The sequence below is a fragment of the Rhinopithecus roxellana genome, chromosome 8 (assembly GCF_007565055.1).
Source record: "Rhinopithecus roxellana isolate Shanxi Qingling chromosome 8, ASM756505v1, whole genome shotgun sequence".
Lineage (NCBI taxonomy): Eukaryota > Metazoa > Chordata > Mammalia > Primates > Cercopithecidae > Rhinopithecus > Rhinopithecus roxellana.
Window position 1 is genome coordinate 1,705,451 of NC_044556.1, and position 16,547 is coordinate 1,721,997.

The window sequence follows — 16,547 nt, forward strand, 5'->3', positions numbered from 1 at the left end:
AATAGATTTACATAATTGTTCCATATCTCCAAAAACCGATGTATTTTTTTTTTAATCTCTCTCTCTTGTTCAGCTGCTGGCTCCAACCAGAAAAGGGATTTATATGGGGCTTCCTTGGACCTGCCTGCGCCATCTTCTCTGTAAGTGACATCATCTGAGCATCCTTGCTGCCCCGCTGAGGGTCATTAGAAAAGCAAGATAATAAAGATGGTGACAAGAGCAGGAATGCCCCTTGGGTTGTCATGGGTTGGGTTAGGTTTCCTAAGACCATTCTTGAATCTTCAAACTCTGTTACTCAATATTTAAGAAAAAGACTTATGTGTATAATTCATACTAGACAGGCTAAGATGAAGAGATAATGGGCTTCAGGCCTGATGTGGTGGCTCACGCCTGTAATCTCAACACTTTGGGAGGCCAAGGCGGGCAGATCACTTGAGGTCAGGAGTTCAAGACCAGCCTGGCCAACATGGTGAAACCCTGTCTCTACTAAAAATAAAAAATTAGCCAGGCGTGGTGGTGGGTGCCTGTACTCAGGAGGCCGAGGCAGGAGAATCGCTCGAACCCGGGAGGCGGAGGTTGCAGTGAGCTGAGATTGCACCGCCATACTCCACCCTGGGCAACAGAGCAAGACCCTGTCTGACCAAAAAAAAAAGAAGAGAGAGAGAGATAATGGGTTTCAAATTCTATTCAACAAATCTTCTGTGGTTTCCTGAAGGTGAATTTAGCTCTCCTTCTGGTGACTCTCTGGATTTTGAAAAACAGACTGTCCTCCGTCAATAATGAAGTGTCCACCCTCCAGAACACAAGGTAAGATGGAGAAGGGGGTGACAACAACACAGACATGTATGGTTCTCAAGAGCCATGCCATGTGCCTCAATAGCCACTGAGGTTCCATCTCAGGGTCTTTTGAAGGCACCCAGAGTAAACAGACGCAGCCATCCTTCTATGGCAGCCGTCTCAGATTCAGTGGTATCCTGTTGACACCCCAAGCAAAATGTTTTGTCCATGTCTAATCTGTTAGTGAATCCCGGAGCAACCAGAAGAATCTTCATTGGGCTGGTAAATGGTATACATACAAAATAGGATACAATTCGACCACAAAACAGAATGAAACCATGTCATTTGCAGCAACGTGGATGAAACTGGAGGTCATTCTGTTAAGTGAAATAAGCCAGGCACAAAAAGACAAATAGCACAGGTTGTCACTTACATAGAGAGGTGCTAAAGAAGCTGATCTCATGGAGGCAGAAAGTAGAATGATAAGTTAGCTGGGCATGGTGGGGGTCGCCTGTAGTCCCAGCTACTCGGGAGGCTGAGGCAGGAGAATTGCTTGAACCCAGGAGGCGGAGGTTGCAGTGAGCTGAGATCACACCACTGCACTACAGCCTGGGCGACAGAGCGAGACTCTGCCTCAAAAAATAAAAAGAAAAAGAAAGTAGAATGATAGATTCCAGAGGCTGGACAAGGTGTGTGAGTGGGCAAGGAGATGAAGAGAGTTGGTTAATGGGTACAACATACAGTCAGATAGAAGGAATAAGTTATAATGTTGGATGGCAGAGTAGGGTGACTCTAGTTCAAAATATATTGTATATTTCAAAATAGCTAGAGGGGAAAATTTGAAGTGTTCCCAACACACACAAATGCTAGACACTCAAAGTGACGGATACCCTGAATACCCTGACTTAATCATGACACACTGTATACATGTTAACAAAACATCATGTATGTCCCCATAAAGATGTACAAACATTATGAATCAATAAACTAAAAGGTTAAAAATGTCTTTGGACTTCTGTAAGCAGTCCTGTAACAAAAGTGCAAAGAAGTTAGCACTTTTAAAATACAAAGAAGGCCGGGCACGGTGGCTCATGCCTGTAATCCCAGCACTTTGGGAAGCGGAGGGTTGGAGGGGGCAGATCACAAGGTTGGGAGTTCGAGACCAGCTTGGCTAAAGAGACCAGCCTGACCAACATGGTGAAACCCCGTCTCTACTAAAAATACAAAAATTAGGGGGGGTGTGGTGGCAATGCGCATGTAATCCCAGCTACTTCGGGAGGCTGAGGCAGGGAGAAGTGCTTGAACCCTGAGAGGCAGAGGTTGCAATGAGCCGAAATTGCACCATTGCACTCCAGCCTGGGTGACAGAGCGAGACTCCTACTCAAAAAAAAAAGTGCAAAGAATATGTACGTTTTCATGTCTGTTCCCACAGCCCAGCCTGCACCTTCATAACCGTATCCTCAGTTCAGGCTCCTCATCACTCCTCGTGCCATCCTTCCTCTGGAAAAATCCTAATCAACATTAAATCCTCTATGGGGGCCAGGCATGGTGGGCTCACGCCTATAATCCTAACACTTTGGAGGCCGAGGTAGGCGGATCACTTGAGGTCACGAGTTCAAGACCAGCCTGGCCAACATGGTGAAACCTTGTCTCTACTAAAATACAAAAATTAGCCAGGTGTGGTGGTGGGCGTCTTATAATTTCAGCTACTCAGGAGGCTGAGGTGGGAGAATCACTTGCACCCGGGAGGCGGAGGTCGCAGTGAGCCGAGATCGCGCCACTGCACTCCAGCCTGGGCGACAGAGCGAGATTCCATCTCAAAAAAATTAAATAAATAAAAATAAATTTTAAAAATTCCTCTGTAGGGCTTGAGCAGTTTGTTGTTACAGGCACCCTTGTGCAAAATTAATGCGCTTTCTTCTAGGTTCCTATCATCATCCTTTCCAAATTTCGTATGTCATGCTTTGGTTGTATTTGTGATTTGAAGAGACTGTGTAGTTCATGAACACAGAAATCTCTTTGCATGTTCAAAAATAACCTTTTTTTTTTTTTTTTTTTTTTTTTGAGATAGAGTCTTGCTCTGTCACTCCCAGGCTGGAGTGCAGTGGCGCTATCTCGACTCACTGCAACCTCTGCCTCCCGGGTTCAAGTGATTCTACTGCCTCAGCCTCCTGAGTAGCTGGAATTACAGGCGCCCTCCACCACGCCCGACTAATTTTTGTATTATTTTTAGCAAAGACCAGGTTTCACCATGTTGGTTGGGCTGCTCTCAAACTCCTAACCTCAGGGTGATCCACCGGCCTCAGCTTCCCAAAGTGCTGGATTACAGATGGAGCCACCGTGCCCATCCCCAGGTGGCATTTCTATTGTGGGCTATCATTGACAGTAAAGATCTAAGCTGATCACAGCCCAGTCTAAGAAATCATCTACAGGGGAGGGCAGAGGACTCCATGGGTACAGATGAGATAGCCTTGATTCTGTTTCTCTGGGTGCATCACCAGCCTCCTTTCTTATTCAATGCAGGATGCTGGCATTTAAAGCGACAGCTCAGCTGTTCATCCTGGGCTGCACGTGGTGTCTGGGCATCTTGCAGGTGGGTCCGGCTGCCCGGTCATGGCCTACCTCTTCACCATCATCAACAGCCTGCAGGGCGTCTTCATCTTCTGGTGTACTGCCTCCTCAGCCAGCAGGTACCACTGCCCAGCTCCCACCCAGTACTCTTCCTGTCCTCACTGCTTTCCGTGAGCTGACCCAGGGCACGTTTTGCCCTCTGCAGGTCCGGGAGCAATACAGGAAATGGTCCAAAGGGTTCAGGAAATTGAGAAACTGAGTCTGAGATGCACACACTCTCCAGCAGTGCAAAGGCTGACACCTCCAAACCCAGCACGGTAAGATCACGCATTGCTCCAGAGCATTTCACTAACCGACCCACCTGAGAGCATGTGCCATATCACACAAGGAAACCTGGGAATACAGCAGGCGATGCCCTAGAAAGGCTCACATCTGAGTATGCCTTGACTCATTAAACCATTAGCAATGATCTTAGTTTACATGTTTATTTTTTTTTAATCAGTCAGGCTTGTTGGGATTATAGTCATAGCCTGTCATCCCAGCATTGCTGTCATCCTAGCATTTGGGAGGCCTAGGCAAGAGGATCACTTGAGGCCAGGAGTTCAAGACGGAGCCTGGGCAACACAGCAAGATCCCATCTCTACAAAAAATAAAATAAAAATTAGCCAGACATGGTGGCATGCACCTGTAGTCCCAGCTACTCCTCAGGAGGCTGAGGTGGGACAATCATTTGAGCCCAGTAGGTTGAGGCTTCAGTGAGCCATGATCATGCCACTGCACTCCAGCCCAGGCAACAGAGTGAGACCCTATCCCAAAACTTAAAAAAAAAAAAAATCCTTGGCTCTTACTCCTTAGGGAACTGTGCTTATCTTGACTCTCACACACAAACACTCCTATTGGACACTACTGTGTGCCATACATGGTTAACTAAATGAGCAGGAATTGATCTGAAGCAGTGGTGCACATTCTGCTCAGAAGCATTTACCCTATCCCTTTTCTCTACATACTAGTCTATCTCACAGTCACTTGGCACCCCATAAAGGCAAGCATGGGAGGAAACGCTGTACATATTTATGAATTAACAGACAATAGGTGTTAACTGGGATTTAGGCTCTCTTAACAAGCCTGCCTCTACCAACTGCCACTTAGTAGTGGGTAGTGGGCAGTTGCCTCTACTCAGCACCCTCTACCCCCTGCAAAACTCAGAAAGAGAAGCAGTAATGGGGCCAGCGATGGTGGCTCCTGCCTGTAATCCCAGCACTTTAGGAGGCTGAGGCAGGACAGCTGCTTGAGGACAGGAGTTCCCAGACCAGCCCTGAGCAAACCAGTGAGACCTCATCCCTATAAAGCATTTAAAAATTAGCTGAGGGTGGTGGTGTGCACCTGTAGTCCCAGCTCCTCAGGAAGCTGAGGTGAGAGGATCACTTGAGCCCAGGAGTTTGAGGCTGCACTGAGCTATGGTTATGCCACTGCACACTTCAGCCTGGATGACAAAGCAAGACCCTCTTCTCTAAAAAACAATACTAATAATAGAATTAAATACATAAAGTTTTTAAAACACACGGAGCAACCTGGGAATCAGCGGGTGATGCCCTAAGAGGGCTCACATTTGAGCGACTCCTTGACTCGGTTAACATTAGCAAATATCTCAGTTAAACGCTTTTTTCATAAATCAGCCAGGAACAGTGGCTCAGGCCTGTAATGCCAGCACTTTGGGAGGCCAAAGCAGGAAGATCACTTGAGCCCGGGACAACTTGAGGATCACTTGAAGCCGTATTATCCTATGCCTCCATGGCATGGGATAATTCATGACATTGATGACTAATAACCAACATTTATTAATTTAGACATACAAAGTTCTCTTGTATTTTTCTCACCTCTTCTTCCATCTTCTCCAGATTGTATGTGTAATTCTAACCCCATTTCGCCGATGAGCAAAGTAAGAATACTTGGATTTGTGTGAAATGTACAGAGTCGGCCGGGCGCGGGTGGCTCACGCCTGTAATCCCAGCATTTTGGGAGGCCGAGGCGGGCAGATCACGAGGTCAGGAGATCGAGACCATCCTGGCTAACACAATGAACTCCATCTCTACTAAAAATACAAAAAAAAAAAAAAAATTAGCTGGGTGTGGTGGCGGGCGCTGTAGTCCGAGCTACTCAGGAGGCTGAGGCAGGAGAATGACGTGAACCTGGGAGGCGGAGCTGGCAGTGAGCCGAGATCACACCACTGCTCTCCAGCCTGGGCAACAGAGCAAGACTCCATCTCAAAAAAAAAAAAAAAAAAAAAAAACCAGAAGTGTACAGTCTCTTCAGCCAGTGAGATTTAGGCCTCTTGAGTCTTCCTTCCCATTTAAAGAGCCCATTCAGGGCCGAGCACCATGGCTCATGCCTATAAGCTCAGCACTTCAGGAGGCCAAGGTGAGCAGATCACTTGAGGTCAGGAGTTCGAGACCAGCCTGGCCAGCATGGCAAAACTCCATCTCTACTAAAAATACATAAATTAGCCAGGGGTGGTAGTGCACACCTGTAATCCCAGCTACTCAGGAGGCTGAGGCAGAAGAATTGCTTGAACCAGGGAGGTAGAGGTTGCGGTGAGCCAAGATTGCCCCATGCCACTGTACTCTAGCCTGGGCAACAGAGCAATACTCTGTCAAAAAAAAAAAAAAAGAGAGAGAGAGAGAGAGAGAGAAAGAGCCTATTCAGCCTGGGCAACATAGCAAGACCCCATCTCTACAAAAAAGTTTTTAAAAATTCACTGGGTATGGTGGTACATGCCTGTAGTCCCAGCTACTTGGGAGGGCAGAGGCGAGTGGATGGCTTGAGCCCAGGAGATGGAGACCAACCTGGGCAGCATGGCAAAATCCATCTCTACACAAAATATAAAAACTAGCTGGGCATGGTGGTCCATGCCTATAATCCCAGTTGCTTGGGAGGCTGAGGCAGGAGGATCACTTGAGTTCAGGAGTTCAAGGCCACAGTGAGCTATGATTGTGCCACTGCACTCCAGCCTGGGGTGACAGAGCAAGATCCCTTGTCGAAAGTAAATAAATAAATAACAATTTTTTTTTTTAAGTTTTGAAAAGAAGCCCACCATATTGTCAGGCACCCTTTCTGCATTTGCGTTTCTCTCATTACCTTTTTCTTTTCTTTTCTTTTCTTTTCTTTTTTTTTTTTGAGATGGAGTTTCGCTCTTGTTACCCAGGCTGGAGTGCAGTGGCGTTATCTCGGCTCACCGCAACCTCCGCCTCCTGGGTTCATGCGATTCTTCTGCCTCCACCTCCCGAGTAGCTGGGATTACAGGCATGCGCCACCAAGCCTGGCTAATTTTGTATTTTTAGTAGAGATGTTGGTCAGGTTGGTCTCAAATTCCCGACCTCAAATGATCTGCCCACCTCAGCCTCCCAAAGTGCTGGGATTACAGGCTTGAGCCACCACGCCTGGCCTCATTACCTTTTTCATCCAACCTGCACAATCCCTGTTTCCAACACAGGATCTTCTATTTCCTCTTCTGTTCTCACTAAATGCCCTCACCACCTATGTCTCTCTCTCTCTCTCTCTCTCTCTCTCTCTCTCTCTCACACACACACACACACACACACACACACAAATCCAAGTCATCATGATGACACATTGTAAACTCCATGCTCTCAATCATACAACCAAACGTGAACATCTGCCTTCCACATTCCCATATTTTGACTGAATTTCTTTTGTCCTCTCCAAAGGTAAGACTTTCACCCACACTGTGGATTCCATCATCAAGCCATGTCAGTCATCCCTCTTTCCTGCTTCTGTCATTAAATTTCCATCCTGTCTTTTTTTTTTTTCTTTTTTTTTTTTTTTTAGACAGAGTCTCACTCGCTCTGTCACCCAGGCTGGAGTACAGTGGCACCATCTGGGCTCACTGCAAACTCTGTCTCCTGGGTTCAAGCGATTCTCTTGCCTCAGCCTCCCAAGTAGCTAGGATTACAGGTGCCCGCCACTACACCCGGCTAATTTTGTATTTTTAGTAGAGACAGGGTTTCACCATGTTGGCCAGGCTTGTCTTGGACTCCTGGCCTCAAGCCATCTGCCTGCCTTGGCCTCCCAAAGTGCTGGGATTACAGATGTGAGCCACTGCGTCCCGCCCATCCCTGTCTTTGACTCTCCTACATCCTTCATACTTATAAAGACCTCAGTAATTACATTGGGTTCACCAAAACAATCCAGGACAATTTTCCTGTCTCAAGATCCTTTTCATAACCATATCTGCAAAGTCTTCTCCATGTCAGGTGGCATTTACAGGTTCTGGGGATTAGGGATGTGAACCTCTTTGGGAGGTCATTATTCTATCTATCATACCCATATAGTTTGGGTTTACCTATTGCAGAATCATCAAAATCTGCCTCATAATGTAGATATTTGCATAAGTATTTATCACCCTTTCACCCCACACAGCCACTGGAAATGATATACACATTGAAGGAAAGAAACGTACTTTTGTGTAGGGAATTAGAGTTAGGTCATCAGATAGCCAAAAAAGGCTATATAGTTTCTATGCACATGTGATAATTTGCTACACTCATATAAGCAAATCAGGGTAACTGGGATGTCTATCACCTTAAATATTTATCTTTTCTTCATACCAATAACATTCAAATTATTCTCTTCCAGCTATTTTGAAATGTATGGTAGATTAATGTTAACTATAATCACCCTACTTCAGATACATCTTTTTTTTTTTTTTTTTTTGAGAGGGAGTTTCACTGTGTCACCCAGGCTTGAGTGCAGTGGTGCCATCTCGGCTCACTGCAACCCCCGCCTCCCAGGTTCAAGCGATTCTCCTGCCTCAGCCTCCTGAGTAGCTGGGACTACAGGCGCCTGCCACCAAGCCCGGCTAATTTATTATTATTATTATTATTATTATTATTAATATTGTATTTTAGTAGAGACAGGGTTTCACCATGTTGGCCAGACTGGTCTCGAATTCCTGACCTCAAGTGATCTGCCCACCTCGGCCTTCCAGAGTGCTGGGATTACAGGCGTGAGTCACCGCACCTGGCCCAGATAGATATTTTACTGCAGCACGTTACTTCCTCTTAACTTTGGTAACTTGGGGTTTAGGAGGCATACAAAGATGGAGCTTCTAAGAACAGGACGGAGCAAAATGAAAGCTGATATGGCCTCTTGATGTTGCCCTGACAAATATATATGGTAAGAAAACCTTATGATTAACGACTTATGGCCAGGCATGGTGGCTCACGCCTAGAATTCCAGCATTTTGGGGAGGTTGAGATGGGAGGATCACTTGAGCCCAGAAGTTCAACACCAACCTGGGCAATACAGTGAGTCCCTATCTCTACAAAAAATTAAAATAAAAAATGAGCCGGGCATGGTGGCACATGCCTGTAGTTGCAGCTACTCCGGAGGCTGAGGCAGGAGGATCATTTGAACCTGGGAGGTGGAGGTTGCAGTGAGCAGAGATGGTGCCACTGCACTCCAGCCTGGGTGACAGAGCAAGGCCCTGTCTCTAAAAAAAAAAAAAAAAAAAAAAAAAAAAGACTTCTTAAATTTCTTTTTTTAAATAAATTTTATTGCGTATATTTGAGGTTTAACCCATGAAGTTATGGCATATATATAGACAATAAAATGGTTATCTATATGTGAAGCAAATTAACATATCTATCATCTCACATACTTATTTTTGTGGCACAAGCAGCTATAATCTACTTATTTAACTAATTTCCTATTTCCTTTTTTAAATGGAAGTTATAGGTTTTCTTTCTGTAGTCTTATAGATATTTCTAAAAAATAAATATTTCAGGCCGGGCTGAAATATATTGCAGTGGCTCACACCTGTAATCCCAGCACTTTGGGAGGCTGAGGCAGGCGGGTCACCTGAGGTCAGGAGTTCGAGACCAGCCTGGCCAACAAGGTGAAACTTTGTCTCTACTAAAAATACAAAATTAGCCGGGCGTGGTGGTGCATGCCTGTAATCCCGGGTACTCGGGAGGCTGAGGCAGGAGAATCACTTGAACCCAGGAAGCGGAGGTTGCAGTGAATCGAGGCCAAGCTATTGCACTCCAGCCCAGGCGACAAGAGTGAAACTGTCTCAACAACAAAATATATACATATATATATATATATATATATATATATATATATATATATATATATATATATTTCAGGTTAACTAGAAAAATCTTCTGAATAAGATCTTCCCTCTTTGCCCGTGGAAAATCTGAACAATATTTCAGCCATCTAGAGGGGAAGGATCTTCCCTCTTTGCCCGTGGAAAATCTGAACAATATTTCAGCCATCTAGAGGGGAAGGATCTTCCCTCTTTGCCCGTGGAAAATCTGAACAATATTTCAGCCATCTAGAGGGGAAGGATCTTCCCTCTTTGCCCGTGGAAAATCTGAACAATATTTCAGCCATCTAGAGGGGAAGGAAAAGACTTTGTTCTATGTGTTTCAAGAAATTCACCATGTCAGCAATATGAAGGATGTTATGGAAGGCATGCTTGGCATTCAATTCCTGCAGAAACCGGAATTCTTCCATGCCCTACAATGTGCCCAGCAAACTCTCAGCATACGGATGGCCAGCTGTGGCCCACATCTTGGTCACTCTGAAGCACAATATTTATGAAGGTATAGAAGGTTCTCCCACAGCCTCTCCTTCCTACAAAGACTCCTCCAGATCTTAAATGAAGCGGGAAAACGAGCCTAAGAGGACTTTCACAGCAACAATATCCGAAAGGGCTAGAATGTTCACACCACAATCTGGATTTCTTAATTTTTTCCTTGTTGTTGTTCTCTAGTTCTATGGGTTTGATTATTTAGTCACGTGAAAAATATTGATTATTCACACATAGATCAAGAGAGACACGGCTTCTGCCTTCATGGAGCTTTTAGGGGAAAATGAAGTGGCTCTTGCAGCTAGAGTTGACTCAGAAGCTGAAATTCCCAGAAATCAAGTTTCTACTGCTAGGCAATTGAAGTATAAACTGTTTTATAAACACGTCTTCTTTCATCTTCACACCGACATGCAGAACAATTTCTAAAGTTTCTCAGATCAGGAATGTGCAACAAATTCCATTTCTAAGGAATGACCTGCAAAACTCCTAAATGTGCCAAGCAAATGCCCTTTCCCCATCTATTATCTGCTTTCCTTGAATAGAGATTCTACATGACCATAAAACTTCGAAGATGGGTATGGGTGACCACAAAACTTCGAAGATGGGTATGGCACAGTTCATGCCCTGTAATCCTAGCACTTTGGAAGGGTGACAGAGGAGGATGGCTCGAGCCCAGGAGTTTGAGCCCAGCGTGGGCAACAGAGTGAGACCTATCTCTACCCAAAAAAAAAAAAATTAAAAATTAGCCAAGCATGGTGGTGATATAGGAGTTAAGGAGAAGTCATTTAGGTAAGTAGCAAGGTTAGGAAGTCCTCAGTAAGATTTTCTGTTTAATGAAAAGCAGTCCCCAAATCATTTTCTTTTCTAACAAAGAGCAGCCTGTAAAATCGAGCTGCAGACATAGATAAGCAAGCTGGAAGCTTGCACGGGTGAATGCTAGCAGCTGTGCCAATAGGAAAAAGCTACCTAGACTAGGCATGTCCAAAATGGCAGCTCCAAGTTCCCTTCTCTTTGCCAGCCATGTGTACAGTAAAAAGCAGACAACATAGCATCAGCCAAGTGGAAAGCTCATTTGCATAATAAGATTAGGGTGGGGTGGCCAGCTTACATAGGGGTAGGCCCTAGGTAAATCAGACACAGCCTTTTCAAGCCTGTCTACAAAATCTGGTGCACTATGACGAGGGTCAGAATTCCCATTCATTCGCCCCTCTCCCACACAAGAGAGAGAACTGTTCTCCTTTCTCTTCCTTTTGCCTATTAAACCTCTGCTCCTGGCCAGGCGCAGTGGCTCACTCCTGTAATCCCAGCACTTTGGGAGGCTGAGGTGGGTGGATCACCTGAGGTCAGGAGTTCAAGATCAGCCTGGTCAACATGGTGAAACCTTGTCTCTACTAAAAATACAAAAATTAGCCAGGTGTGGTGGCACACATCTGTAATCCCAGCTACTCAGGAGGCTGAGGCAGGAGAATTACTTGAACCCAGGAGGCGGAGGTTGCAGTGAGCCGAGATCATGCCACTGCACTCCAGCCTGGGCAACAGGGCAAGACTCTGTCTAAAAAAGAAAAAAAAAAAAACCCTCCCCTCCTAAACTCACTCCTTGTGTGTGTCCATGTCCTTAATTTTCTTGGCATGAGACAATGAACCTTGGGTATTATCCCAGACAATGACGCCACTTCAGTGGCACACGGGGGCACAGCCAGATGTGGTCCCAGGCATGGGAGGATGAGGTGGGAGGGTCACTTAAACCCAGGATTTCAAGGTTACAGAGAGCTATGATCACACCACCTCACTCAAGCCTGGGTAACGAAGTGAGACCCTGTCCCCAAAAAATTAAAATTTAAAAAAAGTTTTGAAGTTGCACAGATAAAGGTTGATGAACTGAAAGTCTAAAAATAAACAGTAAAGTTATTAACATAATAAATGGAAATATATGTAATTCCAGGAACTATAACCTCCAGCTACAGAAACGCTTCTTAATCAAGAACCAAAAAGCAAAAGCAATAAAATAAAAATCTGAAATGTTTTATTTTAACAGATCTTAAAGCTTCTAAATAACAACATCATAAACAAAGTTTGATGTCAATTAAAATATTTACATTACATTACAAAAGATTAATGTTAAGAGTATAAAATAGGCCGGGTGCGGTAGTTCATGCCTGTAATTCCAACACTTTGGGAGGCCAAGGCAGACGGATCACTTGAGTCCAGTGGTTCGAGACCAGCCTGGGCAATATGGTGAAATCCTGTCTGTACAGACAAAATACCAAAAATTAGCAGGGTGTGGTGGTATGTACCTGTAGTCTCAGCTACTTGGGATGCTGAGGCAGGAGAATCACTTGAACCTGGGAGGTGGAGGCTACAGTGAGCCGAGATCTCATCACTGCACTCCAGCCTGGGTGACAGAGTAGGACTCTGTCTCAGAAAAAAAGAGCATAAAATTAACTTAGAAAGAACCCTTTCAAACCATTTATTTAAAAAAGTAAACAAGAAACTAGAAAAAATATATATATACAAATGTATGAATAAAGAAACCATATGGGCCAGGCACAATGACTTGTGCCTGTAATCTCAACACTCTGAGGGCTAAGTTGGCCAGATCGTTTGAGGCCAGAAGTTTGAGACAAGCCTGGGCAACATAGCAAGACCTTGTCTCTACCAAAAAAAAGAAAGAGTGGGCTGTGGTGGCATGCACCCATAGTCCCAGCTACTCAGGGGGCTGAGGCAGGAGGATCACTTGAGTGCAGGAGTTTAAGGCTGCAGTGAGCTATGATCACACCACTGCACTCCAGCTTGGGTGACAGAGGAAGACCCCATCTCTTTAAAAAATAACTACAATAAATAAATTATAGGAAAGGAAAGACAAATGGCTAATAATTACATAGGATGTTTATCCTCATTAGTAATCAGGGAAAGTATAATAATAATACAAGAACAAAATTCTATCAAATTATCAAAAACTGAACAGTTGGACAATATTCAGGGCTGGTTTAGTTGTAGGAAATGGGCATCCCTGTATAGTGTTAGGATATTAACACAGCCACTTACCACAGCAATTTGAAAGTGCAGTTGATTGTCTTTATTTGCAGTAATTATAACTCTATAAAGTCACTGTGAACACTGAATTAGCAAATGCCTAACTGATTTGTTTTCTAAGACCACCAGAGCGGGCACAAAAGGACCAGCGAGTAGGCAAGGGTAGGAGCAAAACTGCAAATTTATTTTTGGTCACCTAGCTTCAGGGAAGAAGGTGGGTAGGGAGAGGTCTGTCGGCCTCCGGCAAAGGAGGCCAAGAGAGTCGCCCAGTGGAGCTCTCGGGCGGAGTTCCTGCAGTCCCGACAGGAGTGGGGGCTGGGAAGTCTGCGCCTGGCGTCCATCGGGAGCAGCTTTTCTAGGAGTGGGAGGGCAAGAGGCGGGACACGGGCATGTCGGGGGCGTTCCGTAGGTGCGACCAGGTAAATCTTGGTCTCTTCAGATTGACGTCACCTGGCGCATGCCTGGTTGGTCTGCACCTTCCCCGGTGCCGGCTGCCTTTTCGCGCGCCTGGGAAAAGTTGGTGATGAAGAACCCGGAAGTGCGCCATCTTACCTCCATTCGTCCAAACACTAACCATAGCTCCTAGGGGAAATATGTATGTACATATAAAATCTCACATAGATTATAATGTTAAGTTCCAAAAGCAACTCAACCTGGTAGATTCTAATTTCTTTTTGAGGCAGGGTCTTGCTTTGTCACCCATGCTGGAGTACAGTGGTACAAACACTGCTCACTGCAGCCTCGACCTCCCAAGGCCCAAGCAGTCCCCCTGCCTCAGCCCCCCAAGTAGCTGAAACTACAGGTGCGTGCCACCACACCTAGCTAATTTTTGTATTTTTTGTAGAGACATGGGTCTCACTATGCTGCCCAGGCTCAGGTCCCAATCTCCTGAGCTCAGGCGATCCACAGGCCTCAGCCCCTCTAAGTGCTGGGATTATAGGCATGAGCCACTGCACCTGGCCTCTATTTGTTTTACAAAGAGAAATTGAGATCCTGAGTGTTAAGTGACTTGACTGAGGCCATCCCACTAACATGAGCCAGGGTTAGGATTCAAACCCCATCCAACTGGTCCCAGAGCTGGAGCTTCTTACAGTGCCCTACACTACCTACCATCTCCATCCTCTGGGCACCTTTGTATAAGAACCAAAACAGTAGAGCATTGCTTTGTCAACTCAGCTGGGAACATTTCCCAGTGCAACTCACGTTTTTCACTGCTCTGTGCCTGTCTGTATAAACTCAATGAGTATTGATTTAGGGGCTTTGGAGAACTTTGAATGCTACCCCCCAAGTAACCATTGTTGGCAACCTGGTATCTCTACTTTTAGCCATTTCTCCTTCTCTATAGATACTGCAGAAGTGACCCACTTGGTACAAGCATCCTTGCCAAGCCTCCAGTAGGTCGGTGTAAGAATTAAAGAAAGAGGCCAGGCACAGTGGCTCAAGCCTGTAATCCCAGCACTTTGGGATGCCAAGACGGACAGATCACGAGGTCAGGAGATCGAGACCATCCTGGCTAACATGGTGAAACCCCGTCTCTACTAAAAAATACAAAAAACTAGCCAGGTGAGGTGGCGGGTGCCTGTAGTCCCAGCTACTCGGGAGGCTGAGGCAGGAGAATGGCATAAACCCAGGAGGCGGAGCTTGCAGTGAGCTGAGATCTGGCCACTGCACCCCAGCCTGGGCGACAGAGCGAGACTGTCTCAAAAAAAAAAAAAAAAAAGAATTAAAGAAAGAGGAAAGAAATATGAAAGGTGGCTTGATGGTTAAGACAGGTTTATTTTAGAGAAAACACACTTGAGAGGGGCTGCTGGCCGAGTTAGGTTAGAGTCACACTTTTTTACAGACTAAGAGTTTTTAAGGATTTAGGGTGGGAGAGTTTATTAGAGGCTTGGACTGCTTCTGTTTTTTTTTTGTTGTTGTGATTATATGGGAGGGAGAGCAATGTGTTTGTTTTTATACATTTTTCTGCAGCTGCAGGGATACCCCCCAAGTCTGCTTTTAGCTTCCCTATTTTAGTGCACCTGTAGGGAAAGGAATGTGCTTATTAAGGCCCACTGTTTTACTGGGGCCCATTGTATGAAGGTGAAGTTTGGCAGTTACCCAAGAGACTTTTCCCCCACCTTCCTCTGTGCCCAAGCTGTTTTAACTATGTTTTACTGTCTGCTGTTTTTGGCTGCTTATAGTTTTTAAAAAAGTAATTTCCTTAAATCAAGAAGTCTAAAAAGGAAGCTGAAACTTAAAGTGGCAGTGTTTGTCCAAAATAACGGGGCTCCTGCTCTGTCAGTCAGTACCCTCAAGTCACTCCTGATCCTCAACCTCCATGCCTAAGCCTGGTTCAAGAGACCATATAACATCTGCCTTTTATTACACACATGATGGGTGCACAGGATTCTGCATGCCCTTTGCATGAAAGAGACCGCTGAGGTGAGATGGGGAATGTCAGAGTCAGCTTCTGCTTGAGGAAGCAGAACACACAGCTGGAGGCTTGGAACACATGGGTCCCTATGAGTGCAGAGCCCATATCCCCATGGAGTCTACCTAGGGCAGGGGTCACCAAATGTTTTCTTTTTTTTCTTTTTTTTTTTTTTTGAGACGGAGTCTCGCGCTGTCGCCCAGGCTGGAGTGCAGTGGCCAGATCTCAGCTCACTGCAAGCTCCGCCTCCCGGGTTTACGCTATTCTCCTGCCTCAGCCTCCCGAGTAGCTGGGACTACAGGCACCCGCCACCTCGCCTGGCTAGTTTTTTTGTATTTTTTTAGTAGAGACGGGGTTTCACTATGTTAGCCAGGATGGTCTCGATCTCCTGACCTCGTGATCCGCCCGTCTCAGCCTCCCAAAGTGCTGGGATTACAGGCTTGAGCCACCGCACCCGGCCGCCAAATGTTTTCTTAAAGAGCCTGATAGTGTATATGTTAGGCTTTGTGGGACAGATATTTACAGCAACTCAACTCTACCACTGTGGTATGAAAACAGCTATAGACAATCATAAATGAATGATCATGGCTATGTTTTAATAAAACTTTATGGACACTGAACTTGAACTTCATGTATCAGTCATGTGACACAAAATATCATTCTTCTTTTTACTTGTTTTCACCCATTTGAAAAATGTAGGCCTAAGCCATGGTCACAGCCACACAGATAAGAAAGCCTACACAGCTGACTTGCACAGACATGCCCGCAATGGAAAATTCTGTCCCCTGGCACGTGCGCAGTAAGAACAAAGCAATATGGAGTAACTCAAGGCTGGAGTACTTTGGTGTGATCTTGACTCACGGCAACCTCCGCCTCCCAGGTTCAAGCGATTCTCCTGCCTCAGCCTCCCGAGTAGCTGGGATTACAGGTAAGACCTAGAAGTCTCATTTCTTTTGTCAAATAAAGCCCAATCAAGAATCTCAACGTGAAGCAAAGCACATACTTAATCTTGACTTCTGAGATACACACTGTGGACTTCAGCACAAAGATGGTAGAAGATGCATCCAGAGGGGACAGAGCATTACTCAGATGTTATAGGCTGCTTTTCCTGCAGAATGTTGCCACCCTTGATCAAGT

General features: G+C 45.4%; 1 pseudogene; it reads left to right on the top strand.

Moving 5' to 3' along the window:
* The first annotated feature begins 17 nt into the window (after positions 1 to 17).
* On the top strand, positions 18 to 14,480 carry LOC115899251 (annotated as a pseudogene).
* Positions 14,481 to 16,547: the final 2,067 nt, after the last annotated feature.